This window comes from Phasianus colchicus, chromosome 4 (assembly GCF_987193195.1).
Source record: "Phasianus colchicus chromosome 4, bPhaCol1.hap1.1, whole genome shotgun sequence".
NCBI classification, from domain to species: domain Eukaryota; kingdom Metazoa; phylum Chordata; class Aves; order Galliformes; family Phasianidae; genus Phasianus; species Phasianus colchicus.
The window spans coordinates 31,237,426-31,249,825 of NC_143439.1; the positions used below are offsets into that span (position 1 = coordinate 31,237,426).

General features: G+C 44.8%; 1 protein-coding gene across 6 annotated transcripts in view; it reads right to left on the reverse strand.

Annotated features, from left to right (window-relative positions):
* The window catches only part of SHROOM3 (shroom family member 3), a 134,091-nt gene that overhangs the window by 75,277 nt on the left and 46,414 nt on the right, over positions 1-12,400 (reverse strand). For 3 of the 6 annotated variants that reach the window (XM_090139088.1, XM_090139085.1, XM_090139082.1), the window contains exon 1: positions 7,039-7,236. The exons of the other annotated variants lie outside the window; for them this stretch is intronic. The gene's annotated coding sequence lies outside the window, so the exon portion shown is untranslated. Of the gene's footprint in view, positions 1-7,038; positions 7,237-12,400 lie in introns of those variants that run through there. 6 annotated transcript variants of the gene reach the window in all.

Here is a 12,400-nt window from a genome sequence, read left to right on the forward strand (position 1 = left end):
AGCATTGAAAACCATCTAAAGTTGCATGTTTGGGCTGAGGCAGAAAATACTCAGAACAGTAAGGATTCTGAAGATCTGCTGTGATGCAGCTAAATTTAATGGAGAGACACAGATCCCAAGATAACATAAGACAGAGGACACAGACTTTATAGGCTCACTGGCTACATTTAAATACTGATGGGGAGCAAACTCTTGGATAGGATCAGGTTGCTAGAGGAAGACTAGTGCAGACCTGATGATTGTCACTGCCTCCAGCATCCTCAGCTGCATCAGTGAGGAAGGACTCAGAAGTGTGGGCCAGCAGTTCTCCTGCCCTGGATCCAGCCTCCACATGGAGTCATGACGACACTGCCTGTCACAAGTATTCTGTCCAAGCAGGTGCAGTAAGGGGCTGTTTGCAGAGCCACCTGTACTGCCATTCGGTGAACTAACATCTGAAATTGAGTGACTTGCTGAGACAGATCAGTCCTACAAGACACCTTACGATCTTTCAATCAGGAAACATTTCTGGAGAGGGCAGATGCAAGGAAGAGGCAGCTTCTGTGTGAGTCTGTTTCCTGAATTACGAAGATGGGAGACTTCAATTTTTCTTATGATGGCTTTTGTGGCCAGCTCCTGAACACTCATGGACAGGGAGGGAAACTCCCCCTTTATCACACAGGTAATTCTTTTGCAGCAATTTCTTGCCTCCTCTCCTGAAACTTTGATGCTTTTCAGGGATGGAAGAATGTAATGAAATGATGCCAAACGAAACAATTCATTTTCTATCCCTCCTCATCACCAGAGAAGTTTTACAATGAATGATAAATGATGCAGTTCTATTGCAAAAAGACAGATTTCTGCTGGAGCAATCATTGAGAAATGAATAGATGTTCTCTTTATGCCACCAGATGGAGAAGCGATGTGAGCAAATGATCTTTACAAAGAGGAGAATCCCGAATAACACAAACAGTCTCTGTCTCTTGCATTACGCTGAGGCATTAAGCTCTGTATGAAAGCTTGAACAAGACTCTAAAACCATGCGCAGAATGAAAGTCATCTACTTCTCACAATTGGTACCTGCAGAATTCTGATTTGTCTTCTAGGCTGTGAATTATGATAGTAAGAAAACCTAAAAAGCAAAGAATGTCATCAAGAGCAGGGTCTTTAAAGAAAGTACCGAAAGCCACATAAACTGGCAATAGTACTCTCAGTAAAGCACATCCAGTGAAGATGAAGGAAACAGCAGAACCTAAAAGATATCTGCTGGCTCGCTGAAGAAATAGATATGACTCAAATACCAGGAGCTTGATGTTAAGTGCTGTTTCTTTCTGTGCCTTCCTTTCCTAGGTCTTCTGGTGATCACTTAACTGGAAAGAGCAAGAGCACGGTTACGACTGAGTAAGCTCCTGATTAAAGCTAAAGCCTAAATCTCTCGTTGCAGACACATTGCCGTTGCCACTGAATAAGATCAAAAAGTAAAAGAAAAAACATATGAGGAGGTGAAAGGCTAATGGCTCCTGAAGATAGCTCTGTGGTGATAGGGCTGGGATTGTTTCTTCGAACAAGGTTTCTCTCATTAAATGCAGGTAGGTATCAGATTTTAATGACTTGTTTTTTCCCATCACAGTAGGTTCAGAAAGACTTTACTTTCCTGTTCCCCATAGCCATACTGCAGAAGAAATGCTTTACCTGCCTTCTTATCACAGTTAAATGATACCTGCACTTGAAAGCAGGATTTCGACCCTTCCCTACAAGCTCAGGCAAATCCGTCCAGTTCTCAGCGAGCGGACAGGAAGGCCAATCGCCTACTGCAAACTGACAGCTGTCAAGTGATAATAAATACCTGTAATAGGGAGTATTTCATCCCCCTCCACGCACCTATCAGCTTTCACTGAAATTATACTCTCTGTGATCAAACCATTATAGCTGTGTGACCGGCATCAAACACAGCCTTCAACACTGAGAACAGGGGAGTCTGCTATTTTTCATTCCCTCATCTCAGATCTTCCTAAATAGCATGAAATGTCTGAGAGATTTCTTTCAGTCTACCAGCTCCCTGATTTAGCCCCATCTTGTCTATGGGGGTTTCTCTGCAAGTTTCTTTATTTTTTGTAGGCAGATAGGCACAGAAATGTAAGACTAGGAAACACTAAAGAAACCAGTGTGCTGCTTAGAAAAGTTAACTTAGCCCTTATTTCTTTATGTCTCACTTCAAATCTTTTGAAAACCTCATGTAAAATTACACCATAGAATTCCTTGTCTTAAAAGAATTACAGCACTTAGCTAAAAACAACTCACTTTGCTGAGTCACGACAAGAGGTTGAGCAATTGGCAGGAATGAGGCCAGAGTTACCCGTAGGTAGGAGAAAAGTTAAGGTGTGGGAAGAAAAGAAGTTGTGTTTCAGAAGGGAATTTTCTAGGATATGGAAGGAGTAAAACTGCTCTTTGAAGGAACGCACCCAATTCCTACCCCTGCTGCTTGAATAAAGGCTGTTTCAGCATTAACCCTTCTTGGCAGCTTCAGAACACTGCTGCTGTTAGGAAATGGAATTCTTCCATGGTAAAACCTTTCCTGATGTAAAAATCTACCACTCTCAGAAAGACCAAAGATGCTGAGTTATCCACAACTTCCAAGATTCTGACCTCCTCACCTGACTTTGCAGCAAAGCCCTTTAGGTAGAATACAACCACTGTCAAGTCTCAGGAAAATGATGAGGACAACAAGTCAATGAGTTGGGTTTATTTATGCCAGCTGTAGCCTTGGCATCTAACAATAAGGCAGAAGAGATCTCTGTTTTACCAAGAAGGATAAATGGATGGCTATAAATCCCGAGACTTTACTGAGAAAACTTCTCAGCAAATACAAACCTGCTATTGATTTGAATAAAGTGAGATTTGGCAATTAACAATAAATTATAGACATTGGCTCACGCTCATGGAACGTCACAGCTCCAAAAAGAACACCTCCCCAGCCTGAATACAAGCGGAGCTCTGTAAGCTCCTTTTCTCCTTTAACACGCATCACTCTGTAGCAGGAATCCCAGCCCCGTTCCCGCTTATTCATGCGTCTGCGTATGCAGGAGCAAGGAAGAGGGCAAGGAAGAATTTCTTTATGGTAAAAAAAAAAAAAAAAAGCAGCCCCATTCCTGAGACGCGGTTGCCAAGGGCCTGCGGGGCTCACAACAGATGGCAGCGAGAGCCATCCCTGCGCCTCGCTCTGAAGCTGTCCACTCAAGCATGCCATTCGCATTCCCCACATTCCTCCGGGCCCCACAGCCTGGCTCAGGGCAGCCCCTCGACACCCCGCCAGACTCTCCTCGAGGTACCGTGGGGCCAGGATATGAGCAGAGGGCCTACATCCAGCTCTTCCATCTCCCCTGCCTTTCACCGTCTCTGTCCTGATTTCAACAGTTATTATTTAAGGGTTTGAAGCACTGGGAGAAAGCAATTTGTTAACTGGAGGTTCAGTCCTGGAGGCTGCTGATGCTTGCCTCTTTACACCAATCTGGATCAGGGCAAGGGACAGATGAGCCCCTCAGGGCCTGAGTAGGTCTGTGCTCCTTCCTGCATCCCTGGACAGGGCAGGCAGCAGCCTTTAGGATATGTGCTCGAGGTGGGGACGCTAGAGCCAGGCACAGAGATCAGATGCCCTTTGCTATGGAGGACATGATCACAGCCAAATAGCTTTAGGGGAGAGCATTTCAGAGCCAAGGTCACTGCCAGAAGTCTCACTGCTTAACAAATGTCAGTAACTAAAATATGTGATCAAGAGAGGGAAAATAATCTAGAGATGAAGCAAAAGAAGTACCAGGTGGGGAAAACATGATTTAAGCAGCACAGACATCCGGGTGTACAGAACAGAGACACAAGAAGCAGCAGCAATGAACTCCAGAATCCATCCCTGCTGCTTCATCCACTCTCACATAGGGCAACATTATCAGCAGGAGCACCCAAAACACACAAGGAGCAGTCGAGGAATCCACTGCCAACCCTGCTGCTGGGGTGAAAGCTCACAGTCTCAGCCTAACTCTCCGCACCCTGCAAAGCCTGAAAGCGAAAACATGCCTCTGGCCACAGAGCAAAGCTGCAGCCGGGCCAACAGGCAGCTGACCCGCCATCATTTCCCACACGTTTGACACTTCATCCTACCGTTCTGGTCTCCTAAACCTAAACAACAGATGTGTTGGCTCTACGGTAAGGAATTTGAATGCGATTTTCCTGCCATTTGCTGATCTCACATGAGAAGGCACTTTGGGGCCTATTTGCATTTGGCTACTGGAGTCACTTGTTTCCTTCTTTTTCTTTCTTTCCAGGGTTTCCACGAGGAGAGAGACAAAGCGGCAGATGCTGCAGGCTAAGGATGAAGTGCGGCGCTGGCCGTGTGCAGCTGGCCACGGCTTTGTGCTGAGCGGCAGGGCTGCTCCAGGCAGCCTGGGAAATGTGCTCGCTGCTCCGCGGCAGATTCAGCCAAAATCCTTCTCTGCTCTCCTTTATGGCTGGGACTCGCCCGACCCTCCTCACTGTTGCCATTCCAAAGCACTGCGGGATAAAGTTATTTTCTGGTTTGGACTTTTTTTTTCTGATGCAGACAAGGAGCAAGTGTTAAGTTTGAGAATAGAGCCTGACTTTTGCTAAAAGTCAGTCTGTGCGGCTGCATGTGCAGTCTTTTCTGTGCAGGCATGCAGGAAATATTCCCTCCCTCTCACACACACAATGGTTTAGATTTGGTATTTATGAGCTTAAGTTAGAAATAAAGGAGGAATGAAGTTTCCAGGTGGCTCTTTCTTTCTTTAATCTTTCCTACATTTCTCGCCCTCTTTTCTATCAGTCTTTAATCAAATTCCTGCTGTTACTTTTATTGAACAAAGGAGATGCTGGCACAGCCCTTAAGTGCCTATGCACACGGGTTGCCCTATAACAACCAAGTTGCTACCATTTATTGTTAAATGGTCCCTGCAGGCTCTAGTATCTAAAAAGCAGAAAGAAATATCCAGGCTTTGGCAACTGAAGTAAATGTTAATATCTGGTGTTTCCTCAGCCACTTGAGTTTCTAGGAGGTATTGCTTTAACCCTTTGAAGGCTTCAAAAAGACTTGTATTTAAGACTACATAACAGACCAATTAAACAGGCAATTTGTTTGAAGGAAGTGTCCACCAAATCTCTGTAAAGAAGGCAACTTAGGCATCTCTTCAAATCTCAGCATTGCATCGCTTTGCTTACAGAACTCCCAGAAAAGAAATACATGCCTGGCTCACCTACAACCTGATATGAAGACCATGGGAGATGTCAAATCACTCAAGCGGGCAATGGATTAAGACCCAAACTAATCCGTTGCTCACACAAGACTGTCCACACTAATTTAGAGCTAAACATTTGGCTGGCAGTGTTGCCTGGTGCTCCCCTTTGGAGAGAGTCACAGCACGTGGGAGATGCAAGTGGAGAAGAGACGGCAACCTCCTTTGCAGAATTCCCTACAGCCTTGTGGTGTATGGGTCCCCCAGTGAGGGACAAGGGGTTCCTCATCTCACTGCACCTTGGGAACGTGCACACCTGTACAGGTATCATCAAGCTGTGCCACACGGAGATGAGCACCTCAAAGTCAGCGCATTCATTGCTCACACAACTTCCTCAAGTTGGACAGGCAGCGCGCAGGTGGGCAGTGGGATCTGAAAACTGACAGCACTTGGTCAGCCTTTCCCCAGCCAGATGTGTACTTGAATTTGTTTTTATTGTGCTGGATCACATGCAAGGCAGAAAGAGAGAACTAGGGGCAATCTGGAGTGATTGGGAATTTGCTGTGGCCACCAGTTCCAGATTTAACGACAGAATTTCCACTCTTTAAATACTGATGTAATGAGTGTATATGAGGCAAGACAGCATGCTGTACTCAAAAGTCACTGCTGTTTCTGTGGCTTCAGTACAGACTGTTTCAAGTCATTTTTCTTAGGCAGATACCCTACGACAAAAAAAATACCTCCTGTCATAAAAAGCAGGAACACAGACTAATGCTCCACCAGAATCACTCCAACTTGCTTTCACCTGCACTGCCATCTGTCACTGGATGGGCTAGATCATTGTATTGCAGAAAAACAACAGTTAACACCAGTTTCAGCAGAAGTACGCAGCTAAATGGTTGGTTTGGTTCATATTCACCAAGAGCAAACAAAACTTCAAAGATATACAAGTAACAATGACACAAGTAACAAGTTTCAAGATTAATGGGTTTACTAAAAGAGCTAATGTCTCCAGAAATAATCAGAAACAAAGTTCAATGTACTTAGTTTTATGATTCACAATCAGCCTAAAAAGGGTGTACAGCTGTGTACAACACAGTACAGCTCTTCTACCAACATAAAGTGCTGTGAGCCCACACAGGAGCTACACTGATTGCCATCTCTTAACAATCATTCTCTTTCACATTCGTTCTGCTATCTGCAACGTTACTGTATGGATCAAACAACAAGAATACATCCCAGATTGTATGGCTCATCTGTCTATATCAAACATTGTTGGGAATACTGGCCTTTAAACAACTCTACTTCCTGGAGCAGAGTCTTCCAGACTATAAAATTGGAAAATACACCCAACACATCACGGTGATGTGAGTCAGAGCCTCTGCTCTTAAGACTCAGCGTCCTTAGATGCTGTCGTTATTTGTACCCATTGACACTAAGGAGAGGTAATGGCCTTAAACATCCCAAACAACTCAGGAGGCCGACACAAGTTCAGCTCCGCTGCCAACACGTGGCACTCTTTTAGCCTGAAGCCCTACAGATTTGCTTACACCACTGCACACCGTAACCAGTGACAGGAGTTAAGCAGTTATGCGGCACTAGCTGCCCATTTGCTGCGAGCTTGCTCGCGACAGCAGCTGAATAATACCCCGCAGCACTTCTCCGACACCCACTTGCTCTGAAGGTTATGATGCTGGGTCCAACAGGGCCCTTAAGACTCCCGCCCTCCCCCTCCCATAGCCCCGCCGCGAGCTCCGATCGCCTCCGCAGGGACAAAGCCGAGCCTGGCTTGATTTCCTTTAGCTGTCGAGAGGCTGCCTACCTTGTGAGACATCAGCCCAAGTCTCAGGTATTCCCATCCCTACTGCAAAGGCAGCCTGCGGCTTGATGAACGCGGTCCTCAGCGGAGGGAACGGCACTACTACCTCGAGAAAAAGGAGTGACGGGAGCAGAGCGATTAAGATAACGAGTCGCAGATACAGGTGCTGTGCGCAGAGGCACCTCAGCACTAATCTCGCAGTAAAATGCAAGAGGTTTGCTCAGCAGAGGCAGCTCAGATTACTGCCCTCCTACCAAGCAGTCGTCAGCAGTCCTGACAGACAGGAGCAGAGACCGTGAGGAAAGGGAAAATTTGCTGAGTGAAAGTGCCAGGCAGCTCTGTCCTGACTGCCACATTTTCCTGCTCCAGCAGATCTGGGGCCAGACCTCTCTTGTAGTTCCCATTTGGGGGAGAGAGGAGAAAAGATTAATACGTGTTTTCAGCTATTCAAGAATTATTTACTGTTTCTTTTGAAATTTGCCACCCAAATTTCATCTGAAAAAAGTAATTGAGTAATTGTGAGTGAGGGTTGGAGATAAAACCCACAATGGAGAAGAGGTTATTCGCTTGTCCACATGTTAGGACACAGTGCAGTGTGAGCAGAGAAGAGCAACAAATCTGGCGAAGAGACCAGAAAATGAGAGAGAGGAGGATCAGCTGAAAGAATTGGGGCTGTTAGTCTGCAGAAAAGAAGGTCGGGGGAGTCCTCTTTGCTCTCTACAAATACCTGACAGGAGGTTGTAGCAAGGAGGCGCTGGTCTCTTTTCTCAGGTGGTAAGTGACAGGACACAAGGAAACGGTCTGAGGTTGCACCAGAGGGCGTTTACATTGGACTTCAGGAAGAACTTCTTCATGGGGAGGGCGGTCAAGCATTGGAACAAGCTGTCCAGAGAAGCGGTAGAGTTGCCATCCCTGGAGGTGTCCGAGAAATGTGTGGGTGTGGCACTAAAGGACACGGTTAAACGGCAGGACTCAGTAGATCAGGATGATGGTTGGACGTGGTGATCTTCAAGGTCTTTTCCAATTAAATTAAATTAACATGCTTTGCCTACAGAGAACAAAATGTTGCATTCCAGGCCAAACAGAACGTACTATCCCACTTCCACTTCACTCTATTCCTTTCTCCTGTTCAGCTGTCACATGAAAACATACACTATTCACAATCTTGCCCATAATCTTCACCATCCTTTTTCTACTTCAGTGTTCCCTTTTAGCCCAGTACCATCCTCTTTAGTGCAGTTAAGTACCTGACACCCTACGGTGCAGAAGAGCTGTATCACTCTTTATAAAAGAGAGATGAGTAGGGAATAGTGCCACATAAAACTACCTATCAGCAGGAGGAACTGCACCCAGTTCCCCAGGCCGAACAGCATACTGGCAGTGTTTCCTGTATCCACAACAGAAAAAGGATGGTATTTACTGCCTCTGTTCTCCTCTTGCAATTCCACCTCAGTAATTTTTAAAAGCCTGCTAAGCAGCAGACGAAGAAGTGACACTGAGAAGAGTTAACTAGTTATGGTGTATTTATGCAGGTATGGCCTCCCTGAGAATGCTTTAGATTAGTGTTCTGAAGACTGATGCCGTCTCCCCTTTAAGGCCAAAGCCAAAGCAAGCAGAAAGCTAGAAAAAAAAGGCATTTTGAAAGGAATCGTTCTCAATTTCAGAGCTACTAATGTAGCCAGTGTTTTGGCTAGGCGCGTACACGTGACTACTCTTTGTCCAACTGCATTTGTGAAAGTGAGGCTGCCTTTCGCTACAAACAGGAAGAGCTGTGCATATAAAAGACCAATCGATACTGCCTGTGCAGTTTCTGTTCTTTATTATTCCTCTGACTGAGATACTCCATTCATTTGGCCACAAGGGAGAAACAATAACATAGGATTCGGATGACCCATACAAGTCTGTTCATTAAAACACATGAAGTAGTTACAGTGACCACTTCACCCCAACGTCTGTTTTACAGCAGTAAATCCAGGGAAACTCAATTTGTATCAGTAGGATTACGTTAGATTTCATTAACCTCTCCTGACCCCATCTCTCTTCCAAAGAAAACCTTACATCAAGCAGTAAAAGCATGGAAAAGGTTTTGAAATTTTTTTTTTATAGTCCAGGGTAATTAGTATAGCTGAGCAAAGTAAATATTTAACCCAGCTAAGGATATGTATGCATCAGTGTATGTCAGTGCCACACAACTTACAAATCCCTTATAAACCAATCATATTTGTAGTCAGTTCTTGAAATGAACGCCATGAAACTGGAGCTTGTTACAATAAAGATGATGATGTTTGGTTACTTTCACAGCTTCTCCTGCAGCTGCGCTGTGAGGCTGTCATTCTGCAGTCCTGTGCACCTGGGCAGGTAACCAAAGCCTCATGCAAGTCCAGGTATTTGCCCCATCAACTAAAGGTCAGCCTAGACACAATCCCAGATACAGAAGCAAGGCACAGATCAGTCAGAGAACACATGCTTGCTTGTTTGGATTTTCATACTACCGTGATCTGATCCACCTCCAACTTAATCCACAGGAAATTCCAAAAGGAGGAGATTCACATCCTAAAAAGCACTTTGTCCAGCACTGGCAGAGATTTTCCAGATTTTCCAGTGTCACTTTCTGACAGATTAAACTGCAGCCTGATTACTGCTTGAAGAAGGCAAACTAATCCAAGTGCACTTGGTGAAAGAAGCAGCTAATGCAGAGTGGCAGTGGCTAGAAATTGTTGTTTCTAATACAGTCCCGGGTGAGGGGTCAGCCTTTAATGTCCTATACAGATTAATACATTATGGTGGCTGGCACCTTGTTTTTCAAAGCATTTTCCCACTCTCCCCAACAGTAGCCATAATTCTTTCTTAAAAATCATATCTAGATCCTCTCCACATCCGCCATTCATGGTGGGAAGTTTACTAAAAGCCTGGCAGCCAGAGCTGTACCTAATTAAATCCTAAACAGTAAGCCTGCTGCCAGTGATTTCAAAATTACATTCTATTCACCTCTTAGCTGTCTGCTCTATGCTTCTTATTGACCTTTCTTAATGAGATAGGATCTGCAAATATTTTGATGAACATGCAGAAAATCCTTCCAATGAAAATAATGTTGCTTGAGATAGCTAAAAAACTGGAAGTTTCAGCCAAAACACGGACGAATTTTGAAGACTTTATTTACCTGAGAGCCTATTGTACAGACCACAGAAATACTGTACAAATACTGTACAAACAGCAGGTCAGGGCTTTGAAGTTGCCACCTATTTGCATCAGCTGAGGTCCTGTCTCACCATGTTTGATTCCAAATGCAAGCTCATTTTTATGTGTGTTTAAAAAATACCCTTTAAAAGGACCTCTCCCCAAAGATCTCACACAACAAAGCATCAGCAACACCTGGCAGATGAGGAGCTGAGAGACAAGGAGATGCACCCAGAGGCACAGTGTAATGCCATGGAGGAGTTCACAACTGAATGTCCAGCACAAGACCACCCTGCTAGCCCTTAACCAGAGCTAATATCAGCTTTGGACTCTCAGGCTGTCAGTCTCACAAAATCCACATGCACTAAATCTTCTTTTTTGCTGTTCCTCCAGTCATCATCACTGAGCAAAAACTAACCAGTCTGCAAAGCAGCTCTCTGGAAACACACTCCTGCATTGCTGAAGAGTGGGGCGGGAGCCAACGCCTATTCTAATTAATTTCATTCACAAAACTTGGATTTATTTGACACAATTTTTTGGCACGCTGTCAAATACGACACAAAATTACATTAGTGTCATAAGAGGAAAGGATTAGTCCAAAGAGTTCTTTGAAGAATTGTGCTGGCACTTGGCTTTTTGTAAAAATGCCAGCAGCTTCCCCTCTCTCTAGGAATAACCCATTTTCTCTTGGTCAATGAGGGAAATCGCTGCTCAATGAGGATCTGAGCCAAAGCCTTTTGGAGTCTGTGGGAATCTTTCCACCAATTTCCACGGGCTCGAATCAGCCCTGAGCCTCAGATGTCAGCCATGCTGACATCTTCCTCCCACACTTCAGTACTTCCATGTGGTCGTTTACCACGTAGAGTGAAAGACTTTTTTCCCTTTAAAACAAAAAGAAAAAACAAAAAACTGAGAGCAATTGGCTGCTGAAAGAAAAACAATTTTGTAGCTATGGCATGGGCATAAGTATTCTAAGGTGTATGAGTTTAATTCCTGATCATGCCAGAGAGGTCTTTCAATGAGTTGATAAGAACCAGATTTGTCTGAGACCACAACGCTGGCCATATTGCACCAGAACAGAGGCCTGCATATCCCAACACCTTCTCCTTCACAGTGCCTGAAAGCAGACACATCACAGAGACAAAAGCAGAACAAATATACCCACAAGTCCAGTGTCCTCCCTGCCCCAGGAATTTGCAGCACTGCGGCTGCGTAAGCAGGAAGCAGCTCCTGGCACAGGACTGGTGTTCCCAAGGACTGTTCTCCTGGGTGAACTCACAGCCCACTCAGCACATGATTTAACCATCTTCCTCTGCTGTCCCTGGTCTCAGTGCTGCAGCATAAGTTATCTTCCCAAGTCACATCATTCAAACAAGGGGCACTAAGACAGGGCTGTGCCAAGAGAATAAGCCGAATAACGCAAGCCCTGGGGGGAATCTGTAGGGAAGTATGAAAATGAACACGCAGATTACAGTTATAGCCACGGATAAGCTTAATCCTCTCTTTCTGTACAGTTCTTAGCACAATAGCAGAATGAGGATAATGTTTTTATCCCTATTCCTCCTTTATTTGACTTGCATATTTACCCCAAGGGCTCTCTGAGAAGGAAATTTATTTCAGGCACTGCTTAGTTTGGGGCTGACACAAACTACCAGCCATTAGCACTGAAAATAGAGCATCAACTCTCTTAAATACTGATCTTCACTATGCTGCTATGAAGAAAAACAGGGCTGGTGGATGGCTTTTACTGCAGCAGTCTCAGAAGTGCTATACTCACATGCCACTGCATCCCTCATGAAGCCTCAAGACTGCAACATGATGTTATGGCAACTACATACTTCAGGAACAGAATGGACTTCATCTATGACACAATATTGTATATGTTACCTAACCAATACTCGAACAGACTTTCTACAGTAGTTTGCATCTCTGTGTGACAGGACACATGCTAAGAACACACATTTCACATCATGGAGGTGCACAGTGGGTTTTGATGAAGACCACAGATATTTGAGATTTATGCTTCACACAATCTCACTAGCTCCACTGATGCAAGTACCACCAGAACTCCTCACATCACATCCCAGGTCAGAGCCCATGTGCTGGCCTGCACCCTAAGAATAACAACCCAAAAGAGCTCTATAGGACTCCCACATGTCAGCATGTACAGAGTACGGGTCTACATTAC